Source organism: Rhodnius prolixus, unplaced genomic scaffold (assembly GCF_049639745.1).
Source record: "Rhodnius prolixus isolate KJV_2025 unplaced genomic scaffold, Rpr scaffold_3, whole genome shotgun sequence".
Lineage (NCBI taxonomy): Eukaryota > Metazoa > Arthropoda > Insecta > Hemiptera > Reduviidae > Rhodnius > Rhodnius prolixus.
In genome coordinates this window covers 16433800-16453995 of record NW_027411603.1, presented here as the reverse complement: position 1 = coordinate 16453995, position 20196 = coordinate 16433800, and the positions used below count along the sequence as shown (strand labels likewise).

The window sequence follows — 20196 nt, the reverse complement described above, 5'->3', positions numbered from 1 at the left end:
TTAATGGAAATAGGGTTCCAACTCGTTTCACATCCCCCCTATTCTCCAGACTTGGCTCCCTCGGACTACTATTTGTTCCCCAATATGAAGAAATGGCTGGCGGGAAAAAGATTTTATTCAAACGAGGAGGTGATTGCATAAACGAATGGCTATTTTTCAGACTTGGACAAATCCTATTATTCGGAAGGGATCAACAAACTAGAGCAGCGTTGGACGAAGTGTATAAGCCTAAAAGGAGACTATGTTGAAAAATAAAAAAGGTTTACCCCAAAAAATTAAGTAGTTTTTATTTTTGCACGGACTTTTCAAACGACCCTCGTACATTCAGTACTTCCTTAAAAATACATGATTCCATTCTTTCAAAATTAAGTGGTAATTTTTCCTAATTTAGACAAATTCTAGACGCACAATTTTTTTCTGAAAATTAGAAGCTGATCCAACCCTTGCATGCTTATATTTTATTCTCTCGTTGCGCAATACTTTATAAATCTATGTAAATGTTTTAATGTCAGAGTTTAATGAGAATACTGTCAATCGTTGAACACGGTTTTAAAATCTTATTAAGGACACTGGTTCACCTTGAAGGTCATTGCCCTTTCCTCATTAACTCCACTCCTTTCACGTGTAATTACAAGTAACATTTATAACTACAGCTTTATTTCTAATTTCTTTTATTTTTAGTTATTTTATCATTTGTTTAATAAATGCGTACTTTTTATTGATTAACCTTAAGTAGTAAATACAGTAAAACTATTTAAAATGACATGTATGGAAATGTGATTAATACCTCTGAAACTAGACCGTGATGAGGTCTTTTATAAGTCAGCTAACCAGTTTTACAGCAATGTGTGACTTGCTGAACTTTGAAGATGTCATAATATTTGGTCTTCGAACAGTAAATGCATTCATCAACAAGAAGTTCCGGTACCTGTGCAAAGGACAAAGAAATAAAAAACACCAAGTTTTAAGTAAGTCTGAATTATAATTAATAGATTCAGTAATCGGGTAAATTAGTGTTCGACTTTAAAGTAAGGCATTGAGGTTCAGTAAATCTAGCAATTACATGAGAAACACCAGTGACTTATAGGGGAACTGTATTTTGGTTCAAAATATCAGCCTTTACGCTGATTACGGCACATTAATGACTAGAGGATTCTTTTTGATCAATGTACTTCTTTCCCTGTGGTGCATTTAACAATAAGAAAGGTTTCTTTGACTTAGTTGCTTTCAGAAAGAAACCGTTGTCTTAAATTACGTTCTCAAAAGCTGTCAAATTTTGCTTCGCTCTTGTAGTGCTAATAGAACGAATTTCAGTTCTTAGAGTGCAATGAAATAAGATTAAGCATTTTTTAAAAAGAGAGCTATATAAGATTATTCGTTAAAACAACATATCTTGTCTGGAAAAAGCTAAAGGGAAAACATTATATCAATTAAGCTAATATCTTAACTGTTGCTATATTTCCATTACAAGAAAAGTAAACGTGATTAATGATGAGAGAATCTGATTGGATTGAAAAACTTGTGTGACGCTGCCATATCAGTCTCTCTACTTTTTTGTTCCATTTTCCTGTACTCGTCAGAACTATACTATCCTATCAGCCCTCATTCACCAGCCCACACTTCCTTATCTCATTCGAAACACTGTCATCTCTGTCTGACTTATCTCTTACCAGCCACTTCTTAATAACAATTTCCTGATTTAGTTTTATATTTGTTTTGTTTTTCTATTTATTCATACCCGCTTAACACTTAGCTTATTATTCAATTTCCAATCGTCAATTTATCTCGCTAGAAATACATGTCTTGAGGAGGAGAAAAGAGGCTAATTGATTGGAAAAATTAGTACAAAGTATTTTGTAAACTTTTTAGATTTAAACATTTTTTTAGCTCGTGAAGATATATATAGGGTGACTAGAGTTATATGCTCCACCCACCTTTTTTTAACGGCGGGAAATTCGAAAAAATAAAAAACACGTATTTAATCATTTTTAGTCTAGTTTATTGTCAATGATTGACTTATTTTTTTAAACCCTTGTATCTCGAGATACAACATCCAACTTTTGTTTTTCAAATGGAACGTTATATTTTTTGTTGTATATTTTTGTAGTATTTGAGCTCCTAAAAACAACAAAAAATTTTTTTTTGAAATCGGTTAGGTTTTTCAAAAGTTATGGTAATTTAAAATATGAAAAACAAATTTCAGTTTACTGTCAAAATTACGTTATTTTTTTTTTAAGAATCTGTTCAAACTGGACACCATGAACGGATAGGCAAGCCAAAACTCTGGACTCCCACGCTTTGCTTGTAGCAGCACTTATGGTGGCGAATTCAAGATCTAGGCAGGCTAGAGTTAAGATGTGTATTTGGAGGCTCATCATGTCAATAGGGACACACATCCAGCTCTAGTAGTCCCGTATGAAAAAGGAAAAAAATCGTGTAGTAGGCGCTAGTGACCATAGATTTCGATGCGCTGAAAACAAAATTAACATATAACAAGTTAACTTCTAACATATTTCAACTAAAAAGTAAAGTTATTGGAAATTTCAATCTTCAATTCTACATAAGGTTCTACCATTTCCATAAAAATGAAGGAGAATATAAAACTTTGTAAGATTCTAAATTTCCAAAAAAAATAAATAAATAAAAATAATCCAAGTTTTATTTAGCTAATAGCAAAAGAGACATGAAAGTGTCTACAACTTGTGATGGGTTATGAAAAATTTTATTTTCAACGAAATCAGTTAACAATAGATTTCCACAAGACATGTTTGCCAGTTATAATTCGATTTGCATGATTTAACAATTTTTTTTATAATTGTTTTAGTCAATATTCCTACAGACCAGAGGTAGAAGAAATGCTAATAAAGCAGAAAGCAAACAAAAAAATGAGTTAGGTAGATATACAAGTTTAAATTCGATTTGTTCTTTTACCATTACTGAATCGATTGAGAAAAAACGAAGCTAGTTAGTTAAAGAGAAAAATTAAAAAAAAAAAAATTCTTTAAATTGAAATGTTATTTAAAAGGGCCAAATGGGAAAGCGGGCTATTTCTCCTAGTAATAAAAAAAACGTGGATAGAAGCGTAAGGTTCAGATATTATAACTGCATAATAATAATTATAATTATTATCGAAATAAAATTACATATTATTCGGAAACGAGGAGGACTGGAAAATAGTAACTGGGCTATAATTCTCTATTTACTTATATTATTCCTGTACTAGATAACATTCCCTATCTGCTTCATATCTCTCAACAACTGGTTTCTGACTACAAATTTTGTTGAAATTCAAAATAGGAACAAAGTTTATTTACAATTAATAGTGGTTAAACTGGGTATTTTTTGTTCTGTTTCTCTCAATCGTTTAATTTTTTTTTTTAATCATATAAACCAATAATAGCAATTAAATTTTATTATTGTGTCTATTGTTTAAACAAAGATATTTATAAGTTATTTATGGAAACTTTCGGCAATAAATTTGATCTGATTCAAACCTTTAAATAACACCCAAATTAATTTCTTAATAACCGTTTGAGCAACACACGTTTAGTTGGCCGGCGGTTGACACCAATATAATCAGAATCATGGCGGACAAAAAAATTTTAAATGCCTGCCTTTTTAAAATTTAAAAATTGTTTCTTAACATAAATAAAAAGTCGGCCAGGAACGATTAATCAGGTAATAGATGAAGCCTAGAGTTATAGTGCGTAGAAGACTACCAGATTAAGAAATATCTAATATTATTTCATGAAAGAATTGGTTCAGTGCTCTTTTGCACATTTCTATACTTCAGATCATTATTTTCAGAATCATCTTGCGCTGTGAAATAATTAATCATCTAATTTCATACAGAAGAGAGAAATGAGCTGTCAAAATTAATCTCGCCGAATGATATCCTATTCTCTACGGATGGGTTTCTCAATTTAATTGGGAAACTGAACATTAAAAGGCTCCAGGAGTAGATAGTCCAATATTTTTTAAACATAAAAAATACTTCCTCCATTTCTCACTGTTTTTACAATAAATGCTTAGTCTGGGGACTATTTCGTTCGGTCTGGAAGACTTAAAAAATTTTACTAACAATTAAGCAAAGAAAAGAGTTTAGACTGTCTAAAGCAGCGGTTCTCAAAATGGATTTTGCGGCTTCTTAGTGAACCGCAATTACGCCATAAGGTTGCCGCGAAATTTTCAATTGTTTACATTCAGAACCCTAAATATTTAAATGCTATGAATCAAATACCTATTTAACTTTCATATTCAATAATTGAAAATAACAGCAATAATAATTTATAACAAAATTTAAGAGTCTTTTTAACGTCTTTCAAAAAGAAACTGGCAAAAGACCGTGGTCGCACCGCATTGTAGTTTTAGTTAATTTATACGACTGGATTTAAAAACCAATATTCTCCTCTTACTTCACATTCTATTAGGTCACTTTCATGGCTATTGTTTTTTGTTTTGATGTTGCTTTGAATAAACCGTCTTTACATAATTTATATATTTTTTAAATACGTCTGATCCTTTATATTTTTTGTCAACCTTTGAAAAACAAAAATAATAAAAATAAAAAATAAACAAGAGGGGTGCAATGAATTTTATTAAATGATTTGATGTACCTACAGATGTAAAAATGTTTCAAAAATAGTATCTAATTACTGAATTCTGAATTTAACAAATTCAACAATTTATTTTTTAAAAAATAAAAATAAAAAATTATTGTCAGAAGTGGGATTCGAACCCACGCCCTCAGAGAGGACCAGAACGCTCACACACCTATATACTAGGCAAGGGTACCCTTGAGTCTGGCGCCTTAGACCGCTCGGCCATCCTGACATTGGCTTTCACCATTTAAAACATCATTATTACGTGTGCTACAACTTTATTTATTTATTTATTTTTTTATTAAATATCAATTTATGTTGATTTAATTTTTTATTATTATTACTAGATGTCCCAAATGGTTATTTAGTAGTAATCGCCTATTTTCAGCCGGGACTTAATGTCCAACTACCGGGACGGGGTGGAAACTTTTCTATTATATATGTATAAATATATACTATTTTATACGTACATAAATATAGTTACAAAAAATTACAGTTATAAAGTATGATTTTCCTTATATTTTAAAGAAAATTTGGGAATTTTATCTTTTATAGAAAAAGAGAAAAAAATTGTCAAAGTTGGGTGTTTATCAACGTTACGCTTTTTCGTGCATTTTTTGACGATCAACCCTTATATAACTGTCCGTTACGTACATAAATATAGTTACAAAAAATTACAGTTATAAAGTATGATTTTCCTTATATTTTAAAGAAAATTTGGGAATTTTATCTTTTATAGAAAAAGAGAAAAAAATTGTCAAAGTTGGGTGTTTATCAACGTTACGCTTTTTCGTGCATTTTTTGACGATCAACCTTTATATAACTGTCCTACGGACAGTTTTAAGTATGTATATATATACTATTATTTTATACCGTAGGGTGAGAGAGAGAGAGAGATTTTAACAATACAAGATATAAACATTAAATGGCTGTATGGCGGAAAAGCTAATGCTACAAGGTAAATAATAATAATAATTCTTACAGCTCACTGTTCGGTGATGGACAGTGTTGTCTGTATCGAGAGAACACTGTCCGGAAGCCGGCAGTGCACTGAAAAAAGCTCCGGGCGCCAATAACCTTAGATGTTGACGCGCCTTAAATCATTTAAAAAATAATAATAATTAAATAACTCAAAAACAAAAGGTCCCCTTTTGTAGAAAGTTTCATAGAATGTCGTCCAGGTAGCGGCTGTATAGCAAACTAGGGATTGCGATATGTGACCCGTACGCAATTATGGTATGGAAGCCCAAGCAGATATAACACATCCAGCTATACGGCTGAATTAGTTATGATAGTGACTAGTCGCACAATGATAGAAATCACACAAATTATTAGAGCATAATGCATGAATTTCTATCCTACATACACATTCTGCATACATAAATCATATTATTGCACAGAAGTTGAAGAAGTGGTAGCAATCCTAAAAGGAGAAGGGGCCTCAGTACAACTTCTCAGGGAAAAAGGCCCATGCAAAGGTTAGAGCTAATGAAAGATAAGACATGACAAGATGATAAGATAAGACTGCTCGCCAAGGAATACCACCGATACTAGAGAAATGGAAGATTTCACTATCGCCTACAAAATTAAAGGGACATTTTACAAAAGCAGCAGGCAAAATACAGCAACAGTAACACAGGCAATACCAAGATCATGATCAACCTTCAAAGGCGTGGTCAGAACTACAGATAGGGTAATAGCTAATCACTTCATTAGTTGCACATATTGTATTTACTTGGTAACAGAAAGAGTAAGTTTTTATTTATTTAGATTATGTAAACAGCTTTTATGTAATCTAATTGTACTGTAAAGAATTCCATATAAAAAACTTTATCTATTTGAGTATCTAAATGCGTTGCTAAAATTCAGAGTTTGAAAAAGTGCCCTTCCTGGTTGTACATTTCCTGACTACCTATTTTTTTTTTAATGTGTCCAGTTAAAAACTTTATTTCGTTAATTTTACATTTGCAATGGTTTCTCTTTCAACATCATAAATTAAACCTCAAAAAATTTGGCAAATATGAGAACTAGAAGAAGAAGAAGAAATGTCTTTATTACCAAAATTTAGTATATACAATTTTACATTATAAAAAAGAAAACAATACAAAACAAATTTTTTTTCTATATGTATATCTTTCAAAAATTAAAGAACTACTGAAATTAAAAAATCACAAAAAGAACATAAAAACTTAATGTATACAAAATAAAGACAGAAACACATTGGTCCAAGACCGTCAGTGTGGAGTCTGGGGAAAATTCTAATTAATATTTAAAAATAAAAAATAAAAAATGTAAAATAAAAAAAAAAAAATAAAAATAAAAATAAAAAATACACATCTGGATTATACAATCTTTCAATAAATTTGAATTTTCAGAATTTATGACGAATAATAAAAATAAAAATAACTATTGATTTACTTGCCTAAATTCAGTGTTCATTACAGATTGGTGAAGGTTCGAATCATTATTATTACTATTAACATCTCTGTTATTAACGGAGTTATGTAAGAAAGTGAAGAGAGGTTAGGAGGAATGGCATACTGTGCCTTAGGAGAAACCTAAGAGCTCATCAGTTTTAATCTGAGGGCAAAGGCTGAGCCAATAAAATTTGCCAACGCTAGCCAATTTCTACCATTCAGGAACTCTAAAATAGCTGCACCAGAAAGGGAAGAGGTGCCAAGCCACTTAGTACGAAGACTACCGAATACCGGACACACCACTAGGAAATGGTGTAAGTCTTCAACTTCCTCTCGGTTACACAGCGTACACTTTGTATCTGAAGTCCTGAGGCGTTTGAAATTAAGCGGCAAAACATCTGCCCTTGCTTTAAAGATCCACCTTGCCTTATAAAGTTGAAGATCATTGTTCAGATAGGAATATATGAGAACTAGGACGATTATTAATAACACATTTTCGATAAAGTAAGATGGCAATTTCTACTTTACTGCTGAGTAATTCTGCTTCCATATCTGCGGAAAAGTGCACCATATAAGAACTTATTGAAGCAGAAAGATGAGATGATTGGAAAATTTTCAATAAACTAATCTTGGTGAAACCATAGCATCTAAATAAATTCAATGTAATTTTTAAAAAATTTAATATCATTAAAAAAAATAACTAAGCCACTTCAGCGTAAATGAAAAAGACATTTTTTCTATTAAATGATAGAAATCTAAATCGTGATTTCTAATGTTGACAATTTTATACATATTTATAAATTAATCACTTAAGGTCTGAAAAATTCCTACTAGTTTCTAAATTGCAAGAAATCAGTTATGTAAGTTATTTTCGCGTGAATTTAATAATGATTATAGTGACTATTTGTTATTTATCGAACTAGGAATTACCACATTGGTTTACCAACTCAGTATATTAAGTTATAATTGGACGATGTTTGGACCAATTGAGATAACTCCATCGGGCTAATATTGTTTAATGGATTAATTTAAACATTCTAATCTGCGGGCGATAGGATGAGTAATTTTGTGAAATCGTCTAACCCAAATAATCAATAGCATAGTTATAAACATATTGTAAACAAGTTAAGCGATAAGTTTAATGCAAGAAAGAAACGAATTTATGTTGATAGTGAAGGTAGTATTAATTGTTTGTATTATATTTAAACGTTGTTTGAGGATATTCTGTCCTGCATTAATGTTAATACTTTGCCAGTTATTAATATAAAATAATATTAAATAATTACATTATTTGAGATACTTATTTTCTTTGAAATTGATACTGAGACCACAGATTACACTTGCCTTTCAACGACAACTACATAAGTTTCGGACAAGTTTGCTGAGATTGTGCTAACGTTTCAAATGATAACGGAATCTAAACATTTAGAGAGAAAAGCGCTGGCAGAGACATCTACGCAGAGCAAAACTAATGAAACTAAAAACATGAAATTGGAAATGTGTGTCTTTTGGACACAGTCATTCACTAAGAAAGGATTTGTCGAAATTTAAGCTCTATGGTGGTTAAAAAAAGCATATAAACTTGAAACTGGGCTTAAAGACTGTACGAAACAAATATTTAAGTACGTCGAAATCCTACGGTGCAGAAATGGTGATCATTACTTCCTTTTTTTAACGTTTTAAGGACTAATCATAAAATAAAACTGAAGCTACTCACCAAACGGAAGAACGTCTCGAGCTGCGTTAAATGTACTACTAGCATACTCTCCAAAGATGCTTTATTCTGACCAACTGCTAAACAAATATTACTTTAAACCTTTCTGATAACACTATACTATTTATTAATACAGATTAAAAGTCCCAGTACAAGAAAAAAGATAGAATTTACTTCTATAAACACAATATTAATGAATAGGTATATATTCAGCTCTAATTCATTGTAATTACATAAAACTAAAAAGCTTAGCTTGTTCATTAGTTCTTTCAATTCATTCTTTTCAGTGTTTCGATTCTGAAAGTGAGTAATAGTTTAGCTGTATTTCGGTGAGCATTGATCGTGGTCTAGTTCGTGGTACACCTAGACTGCCAAAGTGCATCTAGATTAATTAAATCGGAAGATAGGCCGAGATACGCCTGTAACATGCTCCGCACTAATGATAGCACCGCCGCCATATCGTCTTCGTGTATCACGCTCCGCCGACCTCCCACAGTTGGAGAATTAATGAGCGAAACAAGCGACAGCAATTTGTCACCGAGTGTCAGAACCCTCGTCCAGCGGAACCCCTAAATACTATTTCTTATTACAAATTCAATAGTGACATCTCTTACGTCACTCTCCTAAATAAAAAGTTCATTACTTATCTAGGAAAACAAAAAAAAATAAATAAAATAGTTTTCATGAGAAAATTATGTACACTTACGACACCGTCAAGGTTATTCTCTGCAAATCAATATTCCTAAAGTTGGCAATCTAAACTTTTATTGCATCATTCACTAATAGAATCTAAATTTATTTTTATTAACAAAATCTCCTTTAAAAAAACCCTCTTCCATGTACGAGTACAATTTCTTTCAAATGATGCTTATTGGGACGAGAAGATTTGCAATATTTATAACTTGATAAAAGGCGTTATATTCAATTTATGTGGTCTATTGAATTCGCCTAGCAGCAAAAATACAGCCATTATACATTGCTAGAAATAAATAAACAATCTAATATTTACCACTTTTATTTACTTTTCTAGTTTTTTATCATCTTCGACTTCTCTCTTTTCCTGCCCAACCAGGAGGTAAGAAATTGTGAGAGTTGTGCCCACCTTGCTCGCTCTGTTCATTCTACTTAGTCATTTCGTTCAATTTCTCTGAAACAAATACATAAATATACAGATTTTACCTGTTTCTGTGTAATGCATAGTGTATTCTTGTGTGAAACAAGAAAGTTCAGAATAATGATTGAGTAACAGCATTCTGTACAATCTTTTTACTTTTTCGCAATTTCTTAATTCTGTATTTTATTTTTATTAAAGAAATCGCTTCTGGGTTCTTGATTAAAACTGTCCGGTAGGACAGTTGTATAAGGGTTGACCATCAAAAACTGCACGAAAAAGTGTAACGTTGAAAAACACCCAACTTTGACAATTTTTTTCTATTTTTCTATAAAAGATAAAATTCCCAAATTTTCTTTATAATATAGGGCAAATCCTCCTTTATAACTGTAATTTTTTTGCAACCACCCAGATCTAATAGGTTTCGAGAAAAAAGTTGCCGAAAATGAGCAAAAACGGCTTTTTCAAAAAATGTTCTTGTTCTTGTTCTTGTTGTTGTTGTTGTTGTTGTTGTTGTTGTTCTTGTTCTTGTTACCTTTTTTATAAACAACGTAGCGCCTAAACGCGTGAACCGATTTTCATGAATGAGGTGTCATTCGATTCGGAATTTTATGTAGATGTGCCTTTTGGGGGTCTCGGCCCTGTACATCGAATGGGAGAGGAGTTAGCCCCCTTTATGTAAGGCCCCCTCCAAAATTATTATTACTAATTACTCTGTAAATCTTGGCCCGATTTTGATAAAATTTGGTAGGATGATAGGGTTAGGGCTCCCCTACCTAACAATAAAGCGACGATCTGCTCTTACACTTGTTAAGGGGAAGTATAGCAATCGTTTCAAATTATCGACACGTGAACCGATTTTCATGAATGAAGTGTCATTCGAATCGAAATTTTGTACAGATTTGTACTTTAAAAGTCTCGACGCTATGCCTCATAAGGAGGGGAGTTCGCCCCACCCAAATAAGGCCCTTTCTAAAACTATTATTACCAATATTTCTACAAAGCTTAGTCCGATTTTGATAAAATTTAGCTCAAATAAGTGGTTAAAGCTCCTCTACGTGGCTGTGAAGTGCCATCATGCTCTTACACCTACTAAGAGGAAGTACTGCAATCGTTAAAATTATCAATGAGTGAACCGATTTACATCAATGAATTGTCGTTCGATTCAAAATCTTTGCCTTTTAGGGAGAAGTACTGTAATCGCAGTTTATTTTTCTTGCTCCTCTTAAAAGGAAGTACTGAAATCGCAGTTTAATTTTGCTATTTACGTACAAATACCTTCCTATTTTATTCAAAACGCTTTCTCAAAAAAATGGTTATTGAGGATGGTTTGGGGACCGCAACTATAATCATTCTTTAAAAAGATCTCTCCAGTGGTAGTTACGGTTCCGATTTAACACCTTATCAGGTTATAATGATAGAATAGCTTATTCCAAATTTTAAAAAATCTGTAAAGCAGACGTAACTTTGCAAATAGACAAAAAGGAAAATCTATCCAAAAGGTACAAAAATCTCCTTAACAAAAACTTACAGTTTTAAAAGTTAAGTATAAGGGTTGATTAAACGCCAAAAGGTACACAAATCAGCAGTTCCCAACATTTCATTAATACTTCATTGATATAATTTAAGTAATTTTACTGCATTAACTTTTCCTTCACATTTTTTAGAATTTATTAGATGTCACAGACCCTTATGCTGGCCAGTTCATTCATAATATTTTTTTATTATAATTATGATAAAATGAGTGATGAATTATTCTGAGTAGTCACATATACATGCATGTTAAAGTAGAAAAAAACAAAGTTAGAGTCGGCTACTTTTTAAATTTCAATCACGGAGGATTCAAAACAATATTTCAGTCTTAAATTCGTCTTACCGAAATATTCGTGAGCACAAATAACATACATTTAATAACAAGTAGATTATTCAACAATATTTACTCATTTCTCAATTGTAATTTAATTTAGTCCCCCTAATTTTACTTATGGTAAAATACTGGAATAATTAGCTGTCCTAAAAATATGCATATCTTCATTTTCTTTATTTTATATTACATATATATAACATTGTGGGAAGAACACCTAGATTGAGAATGTAATTGAAGAAAACTATATTATTTGCGATAAAGCCAGATTATTTATTACTTATTATTACAAACGTTTGACTACAACATAAAATAACAATTACTTTAATCGAAGAATGAACTTAAACCAATGATTTTTATTTAAAAATAAAAATAAATGCATAAAATCATTGATGTAAAAAAAGTTTATGAATTTTTTAGCCTCTTATTTTTTTTATATTTTTTATAACGTTTTCTTTTTCACCTGTGATTAATAGTTTGATTATTATAGATAAATAGATATTACAGTCAATCTAAGTTAAATGGTGTGCTACTTGAGTAAATATTTTGTAGACGAAAATGGCCAGCATAAGGGTCTGTGACATCTAATAAATTCTAAAAAATGTGAAGGAAAAGTTAATGCAGTAAAATTACTTAAATTATATCAATGAAGTATTAATGAAATGTTGGGAACTGCTGATTTGTGTACCTTTTGGCGTTTAATCAACCCTTATACTTAACTTTTAAAACTGTAAGTTTTTGTTAAGGAGATAACTATTGTGGAATACCTTTATCGCTGCGTGGTTATATAAAAAACTAGTTTCGTTTATTGCTTATTTGTACTTGGAGCATTTTATGATTTATTTTTATTTTTTGAATTAAACCACGATATTTTATTTGAATTTACTGATTTACGGAGCCGGCCTGCGGGCAGTGTTTTCTTGTTATAATTAACACTCAAATCATCGAGCAATAAACAGTAAGAGGCAGTTCTGTACCACGATAATACGGCTTAGGTTTAACCAGAACCTCACTGAATCGGACTTACAAAATAAAATCAAATAAATCGCAGATGTGACTGTGCATACGGAGGAGTGATATCACCATTTATTCTTCAACAACAACAAATATTTGAGAAAAAGACAAATTTTCTTATACTGACCGAATATGTAAGATTTCCTTGTAGCGTAAACAATCGTATTGATTACCATGAAAATGAAGACAGTAATTTGCATGTTTTGCAAAAGGAATAATGATTGCATTGAAACAGAAATTTAAAAACATTAGGATTTACCTACTCCGATCACCTACTTTTATGCACTTGAAGTCCAATCAAATGTAAAAACTTTAAGAGAAGTTCACGGCTTGGTGGAACTAGAAATTAACATGTGAAGCTCTCAAAACATCTTAATGAAGGAGATTGGAATGTGCAAGGGCATTGCAGAAATACTCGATGCTTCTTTTATATAGCTGTTGTAACCTCATACTTCTCAAGAAGCTCAATTATCACGAGTGAAAAACTGTTTATGTTCAGGACATTCAAGAAGCCTTCATTTATTCGTAGGCAGCGTACGTAATGTAAAATGTTGAAGCTAAAAAGGCGAATTAAAGAAACGATAAAAGCTAATAAGATTTTTGGTAATTAAATGGTGTATATTGGTATCTTGTTGAAAGCTACAAGAGTCATCATTAAGCGAAGAGTTCTCCGAAATTAGAGGGTAAATATTAACATAATATACAAAGGATTAAAACAGTCTGCCTCCTAATCAAGCGGTATTCTGAAGAGAAAACTGCTTTGAACACTGTAATTCTTGTTATTTGCAAGAATTAAATTGCACACTAAATACTCATTCTAAAATGTCTAGTTTAATCGACATGCTTAACATTTAGCTATAAATATATATATTAATGTAATATAATGAAATATTAGTTCAAGGGTCGCTGTAAATAGCAAATTGGAATTGTTTAACTTATTTTTCTTTATTATACATTTTTATTAAAGTCATTACGAAAGCAAAGTTCGTAATACTGCTGCCAGTCTTCTAAATTGTATTCGACCCCACATAGCGCAATAAAATTCCCGAGTTACACGTGGTGAGAGATGGCGATGTACTATAAACGCAGCCATTACTAGAACGCTCTCGAACTGTATTGCTGTCTGGCCTAGCTTAGAGTAAAGCACGGTGCAGAAGAGCAGTGTTTGTAGAGGTTGGACGCCAGCAGTTTGCTGAGCTGTTATTCCTCCATAAACGCTTGTGCTAAATCTACTATCGATCCAAACCGTTCTTCTTCGTCATAATAAATACAACAATCCGAAATAGTATTTTAAAAAAACATTTCCATGAAAATGATAGTTCTTATAGCTTTTTATCAACTTTTTGTTATTCCATTCTACTGCTCTCACAGATTTAAAAGAGAAAGTACTTGAGTGTATCAAAATTAAGTTCTGAACAAAGGTAATTCTTTTGGCGTTCCTCATCCATGCAAAAACTAATTTGGCGAAATTGTGTTTATGTGAAGTTGAATGATAAGCATTTATTTTTGAAAAGAACAGATAGTTCAAGGGTTTTCCATTTTAGCTAGAATCATTCTAGTAGTTTTAATATCTAATTAAGGGGGCGGAAACTTCTTAGGACAAATTTTCAAAAATATCAGCAAAAAAAAATGCTTCAACCGCATATCGAGAAAATTTGTCAAACAATACTTAATCCAAAATCCAAGAGTACAGATTATTAACTATTCAGCATTGTAGAAGTTACAGAGAAGTGCAATTACGATAGTCCCATTCTTAATTACTCTTGAAATATTAAATTCCTGTAATTGGCTGCTACAATTGACCCTTTAAAGTCAGATGTATAAATACTGTGTTCTACTTAGTGAAATTGGGCAACCTATTAAAAATTAATTTTCCTCCTAATTTAAAATATACATTTGTGTTTTATGTTCTCGCAGTTAGAAGCCGTTTGACATTTTGCATTAATGATTAATAAGCTTTTGTTGGACAGTTAAGGATATTTAAAGTCGCCTTGAAGGTCCGGGCGTGACTTCAGATGTGAGGCTTCCATATCTGCCCAGTTGAATCGTGGGAGTATTCAACTCATATTTTAAGGATGTGCTTATGCAAGATAGTTGTTAATCTGAAGACTTTTAACAGCATCGTTTACTAAGTAGTTACTGCAAAGTTACTAGGTTATAGAAAAGGATATAACCTTTCTTAGGAAGGAACGAGTTCTATTCAAATGATTACCCCTATATAAGTAAGGGTGATTACCAGTGATAGAGAGGTTTTACCCCTTAGAAATAGCCTCTTAATTTGTTCAAAAACTGATGTTACGATGTCTTTCAAAACAATCCTCCTGAATTGAATTGCCTCTAAATGTAACAGTGTTAGAAGATTTTAAAATAAATATAAGCAAAGAAGTAATTTAACTGTAAAAAGTACTGTGATTCCAATGAGATCACTGATGCCAAATTTCGAACCGGCACATCTGGCACTCCAAATAAGAGTGTAAATGTTTGCTAAGTCTAGTTTTTGCATTTTTTCTTCTGATTGTATGTTTCACTTGCCTGCCTTTGCGGACACGACGGCATTTAAAAATCTTACTGTGCAATAAATAGAATTTAAAATTAAAACCCTCACCAACACCCATTTAAAATAAATTTACGTATTATTGTGAAATAGTTCTAACTTATAAATAAAAGATGTTACGAATTTAGCTATTTTTTGGGCCCCCTGTGAAAGTAAAAGATTTTTAACTGCAAAATCTCACAGGATAATAGAACTGAAATTTTCAGGTGCTCGCGTTCTTTCTCCTTTAACATTTCATGTGATTATTATTAACAATTCTTCAGAAAATTAGTAGTATTTCCAAGTTCATTAGTCAAGTATTGACTGCTTCATCAATATCATAGTCCCTATGTCGTTAATTATTATATAATTTGTGGACCTAACACACACACACATACAGATATATATATATATATATATATATATATATATATACAGGGTGTCCCAAGCTATATGGATAACGACTTTTTCTCGGAAACTAAGATAGCTAGAAAAAAACTAAAAAATACGTGATCCCTTAGTTTTTTGTTAGGAATCCAAATTTAATTTGTAAATTTTTTTCGGTGCTTCCAGAAGCGAGATACAGGCACCAACTTCATTTTTTCAAATAGGAAGGTGCGGTTTTTATTTCAGAAATAGATTCCTCTATTTTTTTAAAGAAAAATTTACTTGGACGGTTTTTTTCTGTGAGCGATATTTCAGAAGTTATGAATGAAAACATGATTCTTATAAGAAATGTCAAAATGATAATATTATAACGGTTTTTTGATAGAATAAGAAGAAGAGTACTATTTTATCATAAATTTTACTCCTCATTAATATTGCAGATCATGCTCGAAATGGCCTCCACAATTAGAGATGCATAGACATGCACTTTCCTGCCCCTTACTGCCAAAGAAATAGATTCAGCTTTAACCGAGTTACAGGCATCTATTATTCTCTGCTTTAGTTCATCTACAGATGCAATTCCGGCTTGATTCTGATACACCTAGATTTAGAAATGCTTTTAGGTAAGCAGAAATAAGAAAAGAAAGAAAAAAGTTATGAATAATCACCTTGTTTTTCAGGTATCCCCAAAGGAAATAGTCCGTAGGTGTCAAATCCGGTGAACGAGATGGCCACTGAATCGTCCCCCATGTCGATATAATACCATGAGGCATGTAAAGAGATATCTCGATAGGCAATTTGATGGGCATGTTATATCGACACGGGGGCTATTCAGTAGCCACCTCTCTCACAGGACTTGACACCTATGGACTATTTCCTTTGGGGATACCTGAAAAACAAGGTGATTATTCATAACTTTTTTCTTTTCTTATTTCTGCTTACCTAAAAGCATTTCTAAATCTAGGTGTATCAGAATCAAGCCGGAATTGCATCTGTAGATGAACTAAAGCAGAGAATAATAGATGCCTGTAACTCGGTTAAAGCTGAATCTATTTCTTTGGCAGTAAGGGGCAGGAAAGTGCATGTCTATGCATCTCTAATTGTGGAGGCCATTTCGAGCATGATCTGCAACATTAATGAGGAGTAAAATTTATGATAAAATAGTACTTTTCTTCTTATTCAATCAAAAAACCGTTATAATATTATCATTTTGACATTTCTTATAAGAATCATGTTTTCATTCATAACTTCTGAAATATCGCTCACAGAAAAAAACCTTTCGAGTAAAAGTTTCTTTAAAAAAATAGAGGAATCTATTTCTGAAATAAAAACCCCACCTCCCCATTTGAAAAAATGAAGTTGGTGCCTGTATCTCGCTTCTGGAAGCACCGAAAAAAATTTACAAAGTAAATTTGGATTCCTAACAAAACTAAGGGAACACGTATTTTTTAGTTTTTTTCTAGCTATCTTAGTTTCCGAGAAAAAGTCGTTATCCATATAGCTTGGGACACCCTGTATATATGAGAGAGAGAGGCGTTCATTAATTCATTCCCCTGACCCACTTCTATTTATCACAGGATGCTAAAACTGCAAATGTATAATGATATGTCCTCTAAAGGTTACGAGCAAATTTGCAACTTAGAACTGGATAACGATTTTGATTGTACAGGTGGTTTGATAATGGACCCAATGGAATACAGAGCAGCCTTTACTTGAAAGGCCAAAGGAGACGTTCGATGAGATGAAAGAAGTAGAGGTGATTCCCCATCATATGATGTAGTCAAGAACCGTCAATTGAATCATATGGCATAGTCAATTGAAATATGATCTTACTTCGGTGCAAATAGTTCCAATTTTTGGAATCACAATATTTTAGTACCAGTTGGATTTCCTAACAAAGAGTACCATGATCACTGAGGCACTATGCTTCACTGCTGCAGACATTGCGGGAGGCCATCAAAACCAAGAGACGTGGCATGCTCACCATAATTGTCCAAATTTACAAAAAATGTCTAAATTTATCTTCTTTATTTTGTAGAAATGAAATACAGAAAGAAATTTATAAATGCAACAAAAATTCCATGATGTGGCTGAGAACTGAGAAATTTACGACTCATGGTTGTGAACCACTAATGCTCTGAAGCATAGTAAAAACAAGCATGTAGTCGATTCGCCTAGTATGTGGGTCGTACTTACGTTATCTCCATTCTGTAAAATAAAGAGAGCTTGCGCATCCGTAAACATGAATGTTTGTTTTCAGTTTCAGTTCCTTACCTACTGCAGTCAGTCGAGTTCACTTCATTTGCTGGGTGCTGCAATCTCGCTATATGGCTCCCAAACTTTTTTTCAGCAGACCCACTAGCACCGGAAAGGAATGGTTGATGCTTGTCGCTTCTGCGGAAGCAGCGATTCGCCTGTAAAAAAGTTTAAGAAACAATTTTAGGCCAGCAGGGGACCGTCTTTCAGAAAAGCTTGTATTTTATCATTAATATGAACTGCCCATACCGAATGTTCTGAGCTTATATGAAATAAATATAACATGTATATAACGGACACCAATATGCCACCTTTATATATTTGGACACTTATTGTTAAAAGATGATGGTGAAGCATTCAAGTTAATTTAGAACATGGCACGCGTTAAGAGAAAGTGGTGTTAGTGTTCGCGCCAAATTTTTGTCGTAGCGATTCTAACTTTCAACAAAATTTCATTTTATAGAAAGTCATTCTGGTGTGTAAACCAGGTTTTATTTTTTTAATTAGCATCTAATACTCAGCACTAACCTAAACCACATCTTGTAGAGTTGATGAATGATTAAAAAGCTATTCAGGAAATGCAGCACCCAATAGGGTTCTTTAGTGGGTTGGTTAATGAATAACCACTAATTTACTAGCAAATTACATTTTTTAAACAGAAAACACAAAATTTAATTATTAAGGATTATCTGCAGTTATATAATTATCTAATTAATAAAATACATACCACTACTTTCACCAAAGTGCACTTCTAAGGAACCGACAGATGGCCACTCGTCGGATCTAATTCTAATCTACCAATCTCCCACTACTTGAGGTTACAGTACAATGGATTGTCTCGTATCGAAACCAAATTGATTTATCTAACTACAATCGATGTAAAAGTTATTTTCCAGAGGGCAGCACCGCTGTACTATGGTCCCTGGGCCACTTCCACTAGGCCTTCTTGCGGAGTTTGCTTGTATATTGAGGTTGTAAGTTTGAAATTAGAGTACTAGGGTTTCGGGCTGTTGTGTATGGGCCACTTCCCGAATTCGGTTTTAATTGGGTCGGTCATGTTAAGATTAGTGAGCTAGGTGTGGAGGTTTGAAGCAGAATAGTACTTCAATGCTATTAAAAGTCACTTTTTTTATTTAAAATTATCTTTGAAATAAATCATATTGCATAATTTACATTGATTACAAGTGAATTAAGTTATTATAATTATCGTTTGCTTGTTTTCAAACTCTGAAATAATCAACTCTCGCTGATAATTAATCCGTTGATGAAGAATATTTCTTTCAATGACTGATCATCAGCTGTTACAAATTATTATGTTTTGCTTTTAACTGCACTTCCCGAATTCTTTTTTTTTTTTTTTACATGCACCAAGGGCTCTTTTGACAAGTAAACATCCTACCTAGCATGCCTCTTTGAATTCATTATCAGCTTCGAAAGTGAAGGAAGGGTGGATGAATTATGTGACGTCTTTAGGCAGCCCACGGACGCTCCCCTGCGGCAGATCTTACTATTGATCAGTGGTGTTCTACACTCAGTGAAATTCTTCACCCTATGAGAAACTGATGGTGATATATTTACATATTATTCGTCAAAACTCTCTTTTATGCAATAAAATTGATTTAGATGAACTGATTTGTAAGTTGTACTCCTCTAAATTATCTTCAATTTTTCCAGAGCCTCTTCTTGAAACTGGAACTCGCGGAGTGCCAAATTAAACAACAAAAATCAAAGAAATGACTTCCTCTTCCACAATTTACGTATATAATAACAGAATATACATATATCTATAAATATATATATTTTTAAATTGTTATGTTTAATTTAAGGCACGTCAACGTTATCAACAGTGACCGAATATCGTTGTCACCCAGCGCCCTACAAGGAATTGCTGGCCTCCGGGTTATGGTTCTTTGTTGCAGACAGCACTCAACGACTCATTAAAAAGCCTAAAGAGGCGTTTAGGAAGAGAAAATGTAAGGGCAGCACGTTGGAATCAAACCCTTGGAATTCTGTGTCAAGTGTACTACTACTTCTAAATCACATTTGCCCCAATCCTAATATTGAAGCAAGACTTTGATGGGCTAGCTACAAAAAAAAGAGTAATAGGAATTGGCAGAGAAACGTAACAGAAAGAGAGAAAGAGCGAAATTGAGAGAATCACCCTCTGCTCGTCCACGTTGCAATCAGAAAATAACACGCCTTGTGCTTGCTCATATTCAGGTTAGCAATTTAAAATTCATATCTCTTACTGTACATAATATTGCGGATTGTAATTTTTATTCTTTTAACTTAAATGGAT

The 20196-nt window shown here is 32.5% G+C and overlaps 2 long non-coding RNA genes and 1 other non-coding gene across 3 annotated transcripts in view; 1 reads left to right on the top strand and 2 right to left on the bottom strand.

Annotated features, from left to right (window-relative positions):
- Positions 1-20196, top strand: part of LOC141452594 (uncharacterized) — a 51576-nt gene that overhangs the window by 15248 nt on the left and 16132 nt on the right. The window contains exons 3-5 of the long non-coding RNA XR_012457484.1: positions 6002-6294; positions 19270-19462; positions 19572-20117. This is a non-coding gene — a long non-coding RNA (uncharacterized lncRNA). The remainder of the gene's footprint in view (positions 1-6001; positions 6295-19269; positions 19463-19571; positions 20118-20196) is intronic.
- TRNAL-CAA (transfer RNA leucine (anticodon CAA)) lies at positions 4718-4833 on the bottom strand. The gene is made up of 2 exons: positions 4796-4833; positions 4718-4762 (listed from the first exon to the last, which is right to left on the bottom strand). It is a non-coding gene; the product is annotated as a tRNA-Leu (tRNA).
- LOC141452596 (uncharacterized) lies at positions 8075-18704 on the bottom strand. The gene is made up of 4 exons (XR_012457486.1): positions 18625-18704; positions 17916-18055; positions 9742-9879; positions 8075-8812 (listed from the first exon to the last, which is right to left on the bottom strand). It is a non-coding gene; the product is annotated as an uncharacterized lncRNA (long non-coding RNA).